This window comes from Pelmatolapia mariae, linkage group LG17 (genome assembly GCF_036321145.2).
Source record: "Pelmatolapia mariae isolate MD_Pm_ZW linkage group LG17, Pm_UMD_F_2, whole genome shotgun sequence".
In the NCBI taxonomy this organism is placed as follows: Eukaryota; Metazoa; Chordata; class Actinopteri; order Cichliformes; family Cichlidae; genus Pelmatolapia; species Pelmatolapia mariae.
In genome coordinates this window covers 37,678,097-37,693,733 of record NC_086242.1, presented here as the reverse complement: position 1 = coordinate 37,693,733, position 15,637 = coordinate 37,678,097, and positions in this window count along the sequence as shown.

The window sequence follows — 15,637 nt, the reverse complement described above, 5'->3', positions numbered from 1 at the left end:
TGGGCAACCATTTCCATGTTTGGATTTCTTGGAATTTGGTTTCGTTAGAGGAGATTTTCTCTGGATATGTGCAGATGTATGTGCATTCATTCGAGCATGCGTGGAGTCTTGAGGATGGCTGGTCGGGTGGACCTCTGCGCATAATCACGTGTGGGCAAACATTTCCATGTTTGGATTTCTTGGAATTTGGTTTCGTTCGAGGAGATTTTCTCTGGATATGTGCAGATGTATGTGCATACATGTGAGCATGCCTGGAGTCCTGAGGATGGCTGGTCGGGTGGACCTCTGCGCATGATCACATGTGTGGGCAAACATTTCCACGTTTGGATTTCTTGAAATCTGGTTTCTTTGGTGCAGTTTTTCTCTGGATGTGTGCAGATGTCTGTGCATTCATGTGAGCATGCGTGGAGTCCTGAGGATGGCTGGTCGGGTGGACCTCTGCGCATAATCACATGTGTGGGTAACCATTTCCATGCTTGGATTTCTTGGAATTTGGTTTCGTTAGAGGAGATTTTCTCTGGATATGTGAAGATGTATGTGCATTCATGTGAGCATGCGTGGAGTCCTGGGGATTGGTGGTCGGGTGGACCTCTGCGCATAATCACAACTGTGTGCAAACATTTCCATGTTTGGATTTCTTGGAATTTGGTTTCTTTGGTGGAGATTTTCTCTGGATGTGTGCAGATGTATGTGCATTCATGTGAGCATGCGTGGAGTCCTGAGGATGGCTGGTTGGGTGGACCTCTGCGCATAATCACATGTGTGTGCAAACATTTCCACGTTTGGATTTTTTGGAATTTGGTTTTATTAGAGGAGATTTTCTCTGGATATGTGCAGATGTATGTGCATTCATTTGAGCATGCGTGGAGTCCTGAGGATGGCTGGTCGGGTGAACCTCTGCGCATAATCACATGTGTGTGCAACCATTTCCATGTTTGGATTTCTTGGAATTTGGTTTTGTTAGAGGAGATTTTCTCTGGATATGTGCAGATGTCTGTGCATTCATGTGAGCATGCGTGGAGTCCTGAGGATGGCTGGTCGGGTGAACCTCTGCGCATAATCACATGTGTGGGCAACCATTTCCATGTTTGGATTTCTTGGAATTTGGTTTCGTTAGAGGAGATTTTCTCTGGATGTGTGCAGATGTATGTGCATTCATGTGAGCATGCGTGGAGTCCTGAGGATGGCTGGTTGGGTGGACCTCTACGCATAATCACATGTGTGTGCAAACATTTCCACGTTTGGATTTTTTGGAATTTGGTTTTATTAGAGGAGATTTTCTCTGGATATGTGCAGATGTATGTGCATTCATTTGAGCATGCGTGGAGTCCTGAGGATGGCTGGTCGGGTGGACCTCTGCGCATGATGAGAAGTGTGTGCAAACATTTTCATGTTTGGATTTCTTGAAATCTGGTTTCTTTGGTGCAGTTTTTCTCTGGATGTGTGCAGATGTCTGTGCGTTAATTTGAGCATCCGTGGAGTCCTGAGGATGGCTGGTCGGGTGGACCTCTGCGCATGATCACATGTGTGGGCAAACATTTCCACGTTTGGATTTCTTGAAATCTGGTTTATTTGGTGCAGTTTTTCTCTGGATGTGTGCACATGTCTGTGCATTAATGTGAGCATGCGTGGAGTCCTGAGGATGGCTGGTCGGGTGGACCTCTGCGCATAATCACATGTGTGGGTAACCATTTCCATGCTTGGATTTCTTTGAATTTGGTTTCGTTAGAGGAGATTTTCTCTGGATATGTGCAGATGTATGTGCATTCATGTGAGCATGCGTGGAGTCCTGGGGATTGGTGGTCGGGTGGACCTCTGCGCATAATCACAACTGTGTGCAAACATTTCCATGTTTGGATTTCTTGGAATTTGGTTTCTTTGGTGGAGATTTTCTCTGGATGTGTGCAGATGTATGTGCATTCATGTGAGCATGCGTGGAGTCCTGAGGATGGCTGGTTGGGTGGACCTCTGCGCATAATCACATGTGTGTGCAAACATTTCCACGTTTGGATTTTTTGGAATTTGGTTTTATTAGAGGAGATTTTCTCTGGGTGTTTGCAGATGTATGTGCATTCATTTGAGCATGCGTGGAGTCCTGAGGATGGCTGGTCGGGTGGACCTCTGCGCATGATCACAAGTGTGTGCAAACATTTTCATGTTTGGATTTCTTAAAATCTGGTTTCTTTGGTGCAGTTTTTCTCTGGATATGTGCAGATGTCTGTGCATTCATGTGAGCATGCGTGGAGTCCTGAGGATGGCTGGTCGGGTGAACCTCTGCGCATAATCACATGTGTGTGCAAACATTTCCACGTTTGGATTTTTTGGAATTTGGTTTCGTTAGAGGAGATTTTCTCTGGATATGTGCAGATGTATGTGCATACATGTGAGCATGCGTGGAGTCCTGAGGATGGCTGGTCGGGTGAACCTCTGCGCATAATCACATGTGTGTGCAAACATTTCCACGTTTGGATTCTTTGGAATTTGGTTTCGTTAGAGGAGATTTTCTCTGGATATGTGCAGATGTATGTGCATTCATGTGAGCATGCGTGGAGTCCTGGGGATTGGTGGTCGGGTGGACCTCTGCGCATAATCACAACTGTGTGCAAACATTTCCATGTTTGGATTTCTTGGAATTTGGTTTCTTTGGTGGAGATTTTCTCTGGATGTGTGCAGATGTATGTGCATTCATGTGAGCATGCGTGGAGTCCTGAGGATGGCTGGTTGGGTGGACCTCTGCGCATAATCACATGTGTGTGCAAACATTTCCACGTTTGGATTTTTTGGAATTTGGTTTTATTAGAGGAGATTTTCTCTGGGTGTGTGCAGATGTATGTGCATTCATTTGAGCATGCGTGGAGTCCTGAGGATGGCTGGTCGGGTGGACCTCTGCGCATGATCACAAGTGTGTGCAAACATTTTCATGTTTGGATTTCTTAAAATCTGGTTTCTTTGGTGCAGTTTTTCTCTGGATATGTGCAGATGTCTGTGCATTCATGTGAGCATGCGTGGAGTCTTGAGGATGGCTGGTCGGGTGAACCTCTGCGCATAATCACATGTGTGTGCAAACATTTCCACGTTTGGATTTTTTGGAATTTGGTTTCATTAGAGGAGATTTTCTCTGGGTGTGTGCAGATGTATGTGCATTCATTTGAGCATGCGTGGAGTCCTGAGGATTGGTGGTCGGGTGGACCTCTGCGCATGATCACAAGTGTGTGCAAACACTTCCATGTTTGGATTTCTTGAAATCTGGTTTCTTTGGTGCAGTTTTTCTCTGGATGTGTGCAGACGTAAGTGCATTAATGTGAGCATGCGTGGAGTCCTGAGGATTGGTGGTCGGGTGGACCTCTGCGCATGATCACAAGTGTGTGCAAACACTTCCATGTTTGGATTTCTTGAAATCTGGTTTCTTTGGTGGAGTTTTTCTCTGGATGTGTGCAGATGTATGTGCATTAATGTGAGCATGCGTGGAGTCCTGAGGATGGCTGGTCGGGTGGACCTCTGCACATAATCACATGTGTGGGCAACCATTTCCATGTTTGGATTTCTTGGAATTTGGTTTCGTTAGAGGAGATTTTCTCTGGATATGTGCAGATGTATGTGCATACATGTGAGCATGCCTGGAGTCCTGAGGATGGCTGGTCGGGTGGACCTCTGCGCATGATCACATGTGTGGGCAAACATTTCCACGTTTGGATTTCTTGAAATCTGGTTTCTTTGGTGCAGTTTTTCTCTGGCTGTGTGCAGATGTCTTTGCATTCATGTGAGCATGCGTGGAGCCCTGAGGATGGCTGGTTGGGTGGACCTCTGCGCATAATCACATGTGTGTGCAAACATTTCCACGTTTGGATTTCTTGGAATTTGGTTTCGTTAGAGGAGATTTTCTCTAGATATGTGCAGATGTATGTGCATTCATGTGAGCATGCGTGGAGTCCTGAGGATTGGTGGTCGGGTGGACCTCTAATCATGATCAGAAGTGTGTGCAAACATTTTCATGTTTGGATTTCTTGAAATCTGGTTTCTTTGGTGGAGTTTTTCTCTGGATGTGTGCAGATGTATGTGCATTAATGTGAGCATGCGTGGAGTCCTGAGGATGGCTGGTCGGGTGGACCTCTGCGCATGATCACAACTGTGTGCAAACATTTTCATGTATTGGATTTCTTGAAATCTGGTTTCGTTAGAGGAGATTTTCTCTGGGTGTGTGCAGATGTATGTGCATTCATTTGAGCATGCGTGGAGTCCTGAGGATGGCTGGTCGGGTGGACCTCTGCGCATGATCACAAGTGTGTGCAAACATTTTCATGTTTGGATTTCTTGAAATCTGGTTTCTTTGGTGCAGTTTTTCTCTGGATGTGTGCAGATGTCTGTGCATTCATGTGAGCATGCGTGGAGTCCTGAGGATGGCTGGTCGGGTGGACCTCTGCGCATAATCACATGTGTGTGCAAACATTTCCATGTTTGGATTTTTTCGAATTTGGTTTCATTAGAGGAGATTTTCTCTGGCTGTGTGGAGATGTATGTGCATTCATGTGAGCATGCGTGGAGTCCTGAGGATGGCTGGTCGGTTGGACCTCTGCGCATAATCACATGTGTGGGCAACCATTTCCATGTTTGGATTTCTTGGAATTTGGTTGCGTTAGAGGAGATTTTCTCTGGATATGTGCAGATGTATGTGCATACATGTGAGCATGCGTGGAGTCCTGAGGATGGCTGGTCGGGTGGACCTCTGCGCATAATCACAACTGTGGGCAAACATTTCCATGTTTGGATTTCTTAGAATTTGGTTTTGTTAGAGGAGATTTTCTCTGGATATGTGCAGATGTATGTGCATTCATGTGAGCATGCGTGGAGTCCTGAGGATGGCTGGTTGGGTGGACCTCTGCGCATGATCACATGTGTGGGCAAACATTTCCACGTTTGGATTTCTTGAAATCTGGTTTCTTTGGTGCAGTTTTTCTCTGGATGTGTGCACATGTCTGTGCATTCATGTGAGCATGCGTGGAGTCCTGAGGATGGCTGGTCGGGTGGACCTCTGCGCATAATCACATGTGTGGGTAACCATTTCCATGCTTGGATTTCTTGGAATTTGGTTTCGTTAGAGGAGATTTTCTCTGGATATGTGAAGATGTATGTGCATTCATGTGAGCATGCGTGGAGTCCTGGGGATTGGTGGTCGGGTGGACCTCTGCGCATAATCACAACTGTGTGCAAACATTTCCATGTTTGGATTTCTTGGAATTTGGTTTCTTTGGTGGAGATTTTCTCTGGATGTGTGCAGATGTATGTGCATTCATGTGAGCATGCGTGGAGTCCTGAGGATGGCTGGTTGGGTGGACCTCTGCGCATAATCACATGTGTGTGCAAACATTTCCACGTTTGGATTTTTTGGAATTTGGTTTTATTAGAGGAGATTTTCTCTGGGTGTGTGCAGATGTAAGTGCATTCATTTGAGCATGCGTGGAGTCCTGAGGATGGCTGGTCGGGTGGACCTCTGCGCATGATCACAAGTGTGTGCAAACATTTTCATGTTTGGATTTCTTAAAATCTGGTTTCTTTGGTGCAGTTTTTCTCTGGATATGTGCAGATGTCTGTGCATTCATGTGAGCATGCGTGGAGTCCTGAGGATGGCTGGTCGGGTGAACCTCTGCGCATAATCACATGTGTGTGCAAACATTTCCACGTTTGGATTTTTTGGAATTTGGTTTCGTTAGAGGAGATTTTCTCTGGATATGTGCAGATGTATGTGCATACATGTGAGCATGCGTGGAGTCCTGAGGATGGCTGGTCGGGTGAACCTCTGCGCATAATCACAAGTGTGTGCAAACATTTCCACGTTTGGATTTTTTGGAATTTGGTTTCATTAGAGGAGATTTTCTCTGGGTGTGTGCAGATGTATGTGCATTCATTTGAGCATGCGTGGAGTCCTGAGGATTGGTGGTCGGGTGGACCTCTGCGCATGATCACAAGTGTGTGCAAACACTTCCATGTTTGGATTTCTTGAAATCTGGTTTCTTTGGTGCAGTTTTTCTCTGGATGTGTGCAGACGTAAGTGCATTAATGTGAGCATGCGTGGAGTCCTGAGGATTGGTGGTCGGGTGGACCTCTGCGCATGATCACAAGTGTGTGCAAACACTTCCATGTTTGGATTTCTTGAAATCTGGTTTCTTTGGTGGAGTTTTTCTCTGGATGTGTGCAGACGTAAGTGCATTAATGTGAGCATGCGTGGAGTCCTGAGGATGGCTGGTCGGGTGGACCTCTGCACATAATCACATGTGTGGGCAACCATTTCCATGTTTGGATTTCTTGGAATTTGGTTTCGTTAGAGGAGATTTTCTCTGGATATGTGCAGATGTATGTGCATACATGTGAGCATGCCTGGAGTCCTGAGGATGGCTGGTCGGGTGGACCTCTGCGCATGATCACATGTGTGGGCAAACATTTCCACGTTTGGATTTCTTGAAATCTGGTTTCTTTGGTGCAGTTTTTCTCTGGCTGTGTGCAGATGTCTGTGCATTCATGTGAGCATGCGTGGAGCCCTGAGGATGGCTGGTTGGGTGGACCTCTGCGCATAATCACATGTGTGTGCAACCATTTCCACGTTTGGATTTCTTGGAATTTGGTTTCGTTAGAGGAGATTTTCTCTAGATATGTGCAGATGTCTGTGCATTAATGTGAGCATGCGTGGAGTCCTGAGGATGGCTGGTCGGGTGGACCTCTGCGCATGATCACAACTGTGTGCAAACATTTTCATGTATTGGATTTCTTGAAATCTGGTTTCGTTAGAGGAGATTTTCTCTGGGTGTGTGCAGATGTATGTGCATTCATTTGAGCATGCGTGGAGTCCTGAGGATGGCTGGTCGGGTGGACCTCTGCGCATAATCACATGTGTGTGCAAACATTTCCATGTTTGGATTTTTTCGAATTTGGTTTCATTAGAGGAGATTTTCTCTGGCTGTGTGGAGATGTATGTGCATTCATGTGAGCATGCGTGGAGTCCTGAGGATGGCTGGTCGGTTGGACCTCTGCGCATAATCACATGTGTGGGCAACCATTTCCATGTTTGGATTTCTTGGAATTTGGTTGCGTTAGAGGAGATTTTCTCTGGATATGTGCAGATGTATGTGCATACATGTGAGCATGCGTGGAGTCCTGAGGATGGCTGGTCGGGTGGACCTCTGCGCATAATCACAACTGTGGGCAAACATTTCCATGTTTGGATTTCTTAGAATTTGGTTTTGTTAGAGGAGATTTTCTCTGGATATGTGCAGATGTATGTGCATTCATGTGAGCATGCGTGGAGTCCTGAGGATGGCTGGTTGGGTGGACCTCTGCGCATAATCACGTGTGTGCAAACATTTTCACTTTTGGATTTCTTGGAATCTGTTTTCATTAGAGGAGATTTTCTCTGGGTGTGTGCAGATGTATGTGCATTCATTCGAGCATGCGTGGAGTCTTGAGGATGGCTGGTCGGGTGGACCTCTGCGCATGATCACATGTGTGGGCAAACATTTCCACGTTTGGATTTCTTGAAATCTGGTTTCTTTGGTGCAGTTTTTCTCTGGATGTGTGCACATGTCTGTGCATTCATGTGAGCATGCGTGGAGTCCTGAGGATGGCTGGTCGGGTGGACCTCTGCGCATAATCACATGTGTGGGTAACCATTTCCATGCTTGGATTTCTTGGAATTTGGTTTCATTAGAGGAGATTTTCTCTGGATATGTGAAGATGTATGTGCATTCATGTGAGCATGCGTGGAGTCCTGGGGATTGGTGGTCGGGTGGACCTCTGCGCATAATCACAACTGTGTGCAAACATTTCCATGTTTGGATTTCTTGGAATTTGGTTTCTTTGGTGGAGATTTTCTCTGGATGTGTGCAGATGTATGTGCATTCATGTGAGCATGCGTGGAGTCCTGAGGATGGCTGGTTGGGTGGACCTCTGCGCATAATCACATGTGTGTGCAAACATTTCCACGTTTGGATTTTTTGGAATTTGGTTTTATTAGAGGAGATTTTCTCTGGGTGTGTGCAGATGTAAGTGCATTCATTTGAGCATGCGTGGAGTCCTGAGGATGGCTGGTCGGGTGGACCTCTGCGCATGATCACAAGTGTGTGCAAACATTTTCATGTTTGGATTTCTTAAAATCTGGTTTCTTTGGTGCAGTTTTTCTCTGGATATGTGCAGATGTCTGTGCATTCATGTGAGCACGCGTGGAGTCCTGAGGATGGCTGGTCGGGTGAACCTCTGCGCATAATCACATGTGTGGGCAACCATTTCCATGTTTGAATTTCTTGGAATTTGGTTTTGTTAGAGGAGATTTTCTCTGGATATGTGCAGATGTCTGTGCATTCATGTGAGCATGCGTGGAGTCCTGAGGATGGCTGGTCGGGTGAACCTCTGCGCATAATCACATGTGTGTGCAACCATTTCCATGTTTGGATTTCTTGGAATTTGGTTTCGTTAGAGGAGATTTTCTCTGGATGTGTGCAGATGTATGTGCATTCATGTGAGCATGCGTGGAGTCCTGAGGATGGCTGGTTGGGTGGACCTCTGCGCATAATCACATGTGTGTGCAAACATTTCCACGTTTGGATTTTTTGGAATTTGGTTTTATTAGAGGAGATTTTCTCTGGGTGTGTGCAGATGTATGTGCATTCATTTGAGCATGCGTGGAGTCCTGAGGATGGCTGGTCGGGTGGACCTCTGCGCATGATCAGAAGTGTGTGCAAACATTTTCATGTTTGGATTTCTTGAAATCTGGTTTCGTTAGAGGAGATTTTCTCTGGGTGTGTGCAGATGTATGTGCATTCCTTTGAGCATGCGTGGAGTCCTGAGGATGGCTGGTCAGGTGGACCTCTGCGCATGATCACAAGTGTGTGCAAACATTTCCACGTTTGGATTTCTTGAAATCTGGTTTCTTTGGTGCAGTTTTTCTCTGGATGTGTGCAGATGTCTGTGCATTCATGTGAGCATGCATGGAGTCCTGAGGATGGCTGGTTGGGTGGACCTCTGCGCATAATCACATGTGTGTGCAAACATTTCCACTTTTGGATTTTTTGGAATTTGGTTTAATTAGAGGAGATCTTCTCTGGGTGTGTGCAGATGTATGTGCATTCATTTGAGCATGCGTGGAGTCCTGAGGATGGCTGGTCGGGTGGACCTCTGCGCATAATCACATGTGTGGGCAAACATTTCCATGTTTGGATTTCTTGGAATTTGGTTTCGTTAGAGGAGATTTTCTCTGGATGTGTGCAGATGTATGTGCATACATGTGAGCATGCCTGGAGTCCTGAGGATGGCTGGTCGGGTGGACCTCTGCACATAATCACATGTGTGGTGAACCTTTTCCATGTTTGGATTTCTTGGAATTTGGTTTCGTTAGAGGAGATTTTCTCTGGATATGTGCAGATGTATGTGCATTCATGTGAGCATGCGTGGAGTCCTGAGGATGGCTGGTCGGGTGGACCTCTGCACATAATCACAACTGTGTGCAAACACTTCCATGTTTGGATTTCTTGGAATTTGGTTTCTTTGGTGGAGATTTTCTCTGGATGTGTGCAGATGTATGTGCATTCATGTGAGCATGCGTGGAATCCTGAGAATGGCTGGTTGGGTGGACCTCTGCGCATAATCACATGTGTGGGCAACCATTTCCATGTTTGGATTTCTTGGAATTTGGTTTCGTTAGAGGAGATTTTCTCTGGATGTGTGCAGATGTATGTGCATTCATGTGAGCATGCGTGGAGTCCTGAGGATGGCTGGTTGGGTGGACCTCTACGCATAATCACATGTGTGTGCAAACATTTCCACGTTTGGATTTTTTGGAATTTGGTTTTATTAGAGGAGATTTTCTCTGGGTGTGTGCAGATGTATGTGCATACATGTGAGCATGCGTGGAGTCCTGAGGATGGCTGGTCGGGTGGACCTCTGCGCATAATCACATGTGTGGGCAACCATTTCCATGTTTGGATTTCTTGGAATTTGGTTTCGTTAGAGGAGATTTTCTCTAGATATGTGCAGATGTCTGTGCATACATGTGAGCATGCGTGGAGTCCTGAGGATGGGTGGTCGGGTGGACCTCTGCGCATGATCACATGTGTGGTGCAAACATTTCCACGTTTGGATTTCTTGAAATCTGGTTTATTTGGTGCAGTTTTTCTCTGGATGTGTGCACATGTCTGTACATTCATGTGAGCATTCGTGGAGTCCTGAGGATGGCTGGTCGGGTGGACCTCTGCGCATAATCACATGTGTGGGTAACCATTTCCATGCTTGGATTTCTTTGAATTTGGTTTCGTTAGAGGAGATTTTCTCTGGATATGTGCAGATGTATGTGCATTCATGTGAGCATGCGTGGAGTCTTGGGGATTGGTGGTCGGGTGGACCTCTGCGCATAATCACAACTGTGTGCAAACATTTCCATGTTTGGATTTCTTGGAATTTGGTTTCTTTGGTGGAGATTTTCTCTGGATGTGTGCAGATGTATGTGCATTCATGTGAGCATGCGTGGAGTCCTGAGGATGGCTGGTTGGGTGGACCTCTGCGCATAATCACATGTGTGTGCAAACATTTCCACGTTTGGATTTTTTGGAATTTGGTTTTATTAGAGGAGATTTTCTCTGGGTGTGTGCAGATGTATGTGCATTCATTTGAGCATGCGTGGAGTCCTGAGGATGGCTGGTCGGGTGAACCTCTGCGCATAATCACATGTGTGTGCAAACATTTCCACGTTTGGATTTTTTGGAATTTGGTTTCGTTAGAGGAGATTTTCTCTGGATATGTGCAGATGTATGTGCATACATGTGAGCATGCGTGGAGTCCTGAGGATGGCTGGTCGGGTGGACCTCTGCGCATCATCACATGTGTGGGCAACCATTTCCATGTTTGGATTTCTTGGAATTTGGTTTCGTTAGAGGAGATTTTCTCTGTATGTGTGCAGATGTATGTGCATTCATGTGAGCACGCGTGGAGTCCTGAGGATGGCTGGTCGGGTGGACCTCTGCGCATAATCACATGTGTGTGCAAACATTTCCACGTTTGGATTTTTTGGAATTTGGTTTCATTAGAGGAGATTTTCTCTGGGTGTGTGCAGATGTATGTGCATTCATTTGAGCATGCGTGGAGTCCTGAGGATGGCTGGTCGGGTGGACCTCTGCACATAATCACATGTGTGGGCAACCATTTCCATGTGTGGATTTCTTGGAATTTGGTTTCGTTAGAGGAGATTTTCTCTGGATGTGTGCAGATGTATGTGCATTCATGTGAGCACGCGTGGAGTCCTGAGGATGGCTGGTCGGGTGGACCTCTGCGCATAATCACATGTGTGTGCAAACATTTCCACGTTTGGATTTTTTGGAATTTGGTTTCATTAGAGGAGATTTTCTCTGGGTGTGTGCAGATGTATGTGCATTCATTTGAGCATGCGTGGAGTCCTGAGGATGGCTGGTCGGGTGGACCTCTGCGCATGATCACATGTGTGGGCAAACATTTCCACGTTTGGATTTCTTGAAATCTGGTTTCTTTGGTGCAGTTTTTCTCTGGATGTGTGCACATGTCTGTGCATTCATGTGAGCATGCGTGGAGTCCTGAGGATGGCTGGTCGGGTGGACCTCTGCGCATAATCACATGTGTGGGTAACCATTTCCATGCTTGGATTTCTTGGAATTTGGTTTCGTTAGAGGAGATTTTCTCTAGATATGTGCAGATGTATGTGCATTCATGTGAGCATGCGTGGAGTCCTGAGGATTGGTGGTCGGGTGGACCTCTGCGCATGATCAGAAGTGTGTGCAAACATTTTCATGTTTGGATTTCTTGAAATCTGGTTTATTTGGTGCAGTTTTTCTCTGGATATGTGCAGATGTCTGTGCGTTAATTTGAGCATGCGTGGAGTCCTGAGGATGGCTGGTCGGGTGGACCTCTGCGCATAATCACATGTGTGGGCAACCATTTCCATCTTTGGATTTCTTGGAATTTGGTTTCGTTAGAGGAGATTTTCTCTGGATATGTGCAGATGTATGTGCATTCATGTGAGCATGCGTGGAGTCCTGAGGATTGGTGGTCGGGTGGACCTCTTATCGTGATCACAAGTGCGTGCAAACATTTTCATGTTTGGATTTCTTGAAATTTGGTTTCTTTGGTGGAGTTTTTCTCTGGATGTGTGCAGATGTCTGTGCATTCATGTGAGCATGCGTGGAGTCCTGAGGATGGCTGGTTGGGTGGACCTCTGCGCATGATCACAAGTGTGTGCATACATTTCCATGTTTGGATTTCTTGGTATTTGGTTTCGTTAGAGGAGATTTTCTCTAGATATGTGCAGATGTATGTGCATTCATGTGAGCATGCGTGGAGTCCTGAGGATTGGTGGTCGGGTGGACCTCTGCGCATGATCAGAAGTGTGTGCAAACATTTTCATGTTTGGATTTCTTGAAATCTGGTTTATTTGGTGCAGTTTTTCTCTGGATATGTGCAGATGTCTGTGCGTTAATTTGAGCATGCGTGGAGTCCTGAGGATGGCTGGTCGGGTGGACCTCTGCGCATAATCACATGTGTGGGCAACCATTTCCATCTTTGGATTTCTTGGAATTTGGTTTCGTTAGAGGAGATTTTCTCTGGATATGTGCAGATGTATGTGCATTCATGTGAGCATGCGTGGAGTCCTGAGGATTGGTGGTCGGGTGGACCTCTTATCGTGATCACAAGTGCGTGCAAACATTTTCATGTTTGGATTTCTTGAAATTTGGTTTCTTTGGTGGAGTTTTTCTCTGGATGTGTGCAGATGTCTGTGCATTCATGTGAGCATGCGTGGAGTCCTGAGGATGGCTGGCCGGGTGGACCTCTGCGCATGATCAGAACTGTGTGCAAACATTTCCATGTTTGGATTTCTTGAAATCTGGTTTCTTTGGTGCAGTTTTTCTCTGGATATGTGCAGATGTCTGTGCATTCATGTGAGCATGCGTGGAGTCCTGAGGATGGCTGGTTGGGTGGACCTCTGCGCATGATCACAAGTGTGTGCATACATTTCCATGTTTGGATTTCTTGGAATTTGGTTGCGTTAGAGGAGATTTTCTCTGGGTGTGTGCAGATGTATGTGAATTCATGTGAGCATGCGTGGAGTCCTGAGGATTGGTGGTCGGGTGGACCTCTGCGCATAATCAACTGTGTGGGAAAGCATTTCCATGTTTGGATTTCTTGGAATTTCGTTTCGTTAGAGGAGATTTTCTCTGGATATGTGCAGATGCATGTGCATTCATGTGAGCATACGTGTAGTCCTGAGGATGGCTGGTCGGGTGGACCTCTGCGCATAATCACATGTGTGGGAAAGCATTTCCATGTTTGGATTTCTTGGAATTTGGTTTCGTTAGAGGAGATGTACTCTGGATATGTGCAGATGTATGTGCATTCATGTGAGCATGCGTGGAGTCCTGAGGATGGCTGGTCGGGTGGACCTCTGCACATAATCACATGTGTGGGCAACCATTTCCATGTTTGGATTTCTTGGAATTTGGTTTCGTTAGAGGAGATTTTCTCTGGATATGTGCAGATGTATGTGCATTCATGTGAGCATGCCTGGAGTCCTGAGGATGGCTGGTCGGGTGGACCTCTGCGCATAATCACATGTGTGGGGAACCATTTCCATGTTTGGATTTCTTGGAATTTGGTTTCGTTAGAGGAGATTTTCTCTGGATATGTGCAGATGTCTGTGCATTCATGTGAGCATGCGTGGAGTCCTGAGGATGGCTGGTTGGGTGGACCTCTGCGCATGATCAGAACTGTGTGCAAACATTTCCATGTTTGGATTTCTTGAAATCTGGTTTCTTTGGTGCAGTTTTTCTCTGGATATGTGCAGATGTCTGTGCATTCATGTGAGCATGCGTGGAGTCCTGAGGATTGGTGGTCGGGTGGACCTCTAATCATGATCAGAAGTGTGTGCAAACATTTTCATGTTTGGATTTCTTGAAATCTGGTTTCTTTGGTGGAGTTTTTCTCTGGATGTGTGCAGATGTATGTGCATTAATGTGAGCATGCGTGGAGTCCTGAGGATGGCTGGTTGGGTGGACCTCTGCGCATAATCACAACTGTGTGCAAACATTTCCACGTTTGGATTTTTTGGAATTTGGTTTCATTAGAGGAGATTTTGTCTGGGTGTGTGCAGATGTCTGTGCATTCATTTGAGCATGCGTGGAGTCCTGAGGATGGCTGGTCGGGTGGACCTCTGCGCATAATCACATGTGTGTGCAAACATTTCCACGTTTGGATTTTTTCGAATTTGGTTTCATTAGAGGAGATTTTCTCTGGCTGTGTGGAGATGTATGTGCATTCATGTGAGCATGCGTGGAGTCCTGAGGATGGCTGGTCGGTTGGACCTCTGCGCATAATCACATGTGTGGGCAACCATTTCCATGTTTGGATTTCTTGGAATTTGGTTTTGTTAGAGGAGATTTTCTCTGGATATGTGCAGATGTATGTGCATTCATGTGAGCATGCGTGAAGTCCTGAGGATTGGTGGTCGGGTGGACCTCTTATCGTGATCACAAGTGCGTGCAAACATTTTCACTTTTGGATTTCTTGAAATTTGGTTTCTTTGGTGGAGTTTTTCTCTGGATGTGTGCAGATGTATGTGCATTCATGTGAGCATGCATGGAGTCCTGAGGATGGCTGGCCGGGTGGACCTCTGCGCATAATCACATGTGTGGGCAACCATTTCCATGTTTGGATTTCTTGGAATTTGGTTTCGTTAGAGGAGATTTTCTCTGGATATGTGCAGATGTATGTGCATTCATGTGAGCATGCGTGGAGTCCTGAGGATGGCTGGTTGGGTGGACCTCTGCGCATAATCACGTGTGTGCAAACATTTTCACTTTTGGATTTCTTGGAATCTGTTTTCATTAGAGGAGATTTTCTCTGGGTGTGTGCAGATGTATGTGCATTCATTCGAGCATGCGTGGAGTCCTGAGGATGGCTGGTCGGGTGGACCTCTGCGCATAATCACGTGTGGGCAAACATTTCCATGTTTGGATTTCTTGGAATTTGGTTTCGTTAGAGGAGATTTTCTCTGGATATGTGCAGATGTATGTGCATACATGTGAGCATGCCTGGAGTCCTGAGGATGGCTGGTCGGGTGGACCTCTGCGCATGATCACATGTGTGGGCAAACATTTCCACGTTTGGATTTCTTGAAATCTGGTTTCTTTGGTTCAGTTTTTCTCTGGATATGTGCAGATGTCTGTGCATTCATGTGAGCATGCGTGGAGTCCTGAGGATGGCTGGTCGGGTGGACCTCTGCGCATGATCACAAGTGTGTGCAAACATTTCCATGTTTGGATTTCTTGGAATTTGGTTTCGTTAGAGGAGATTTTCTCTGGGTGTGTGCAGATGCATGTGCATTCATGTGAGCATGCGTGGAGTCCTGAGGATTGGTGGTCGGGTGGACCTCTGCGCATAATCACCTGTGTGGGAAAGCATTTCCATGTTTGGATTTCTTGGAATTTGGTTTTGTTAGAGGAGATTTTCTCTGGATATGTGCAGATGCATGTGCATTCATGTGAGTATACGTGTAGTCCTGAGAATGGCTGGTCGGGTGGACCTCTGCGCATAATCAACTGTGTGGGAAAGCATTTCCATGTTTGGATTTCTTGGAATT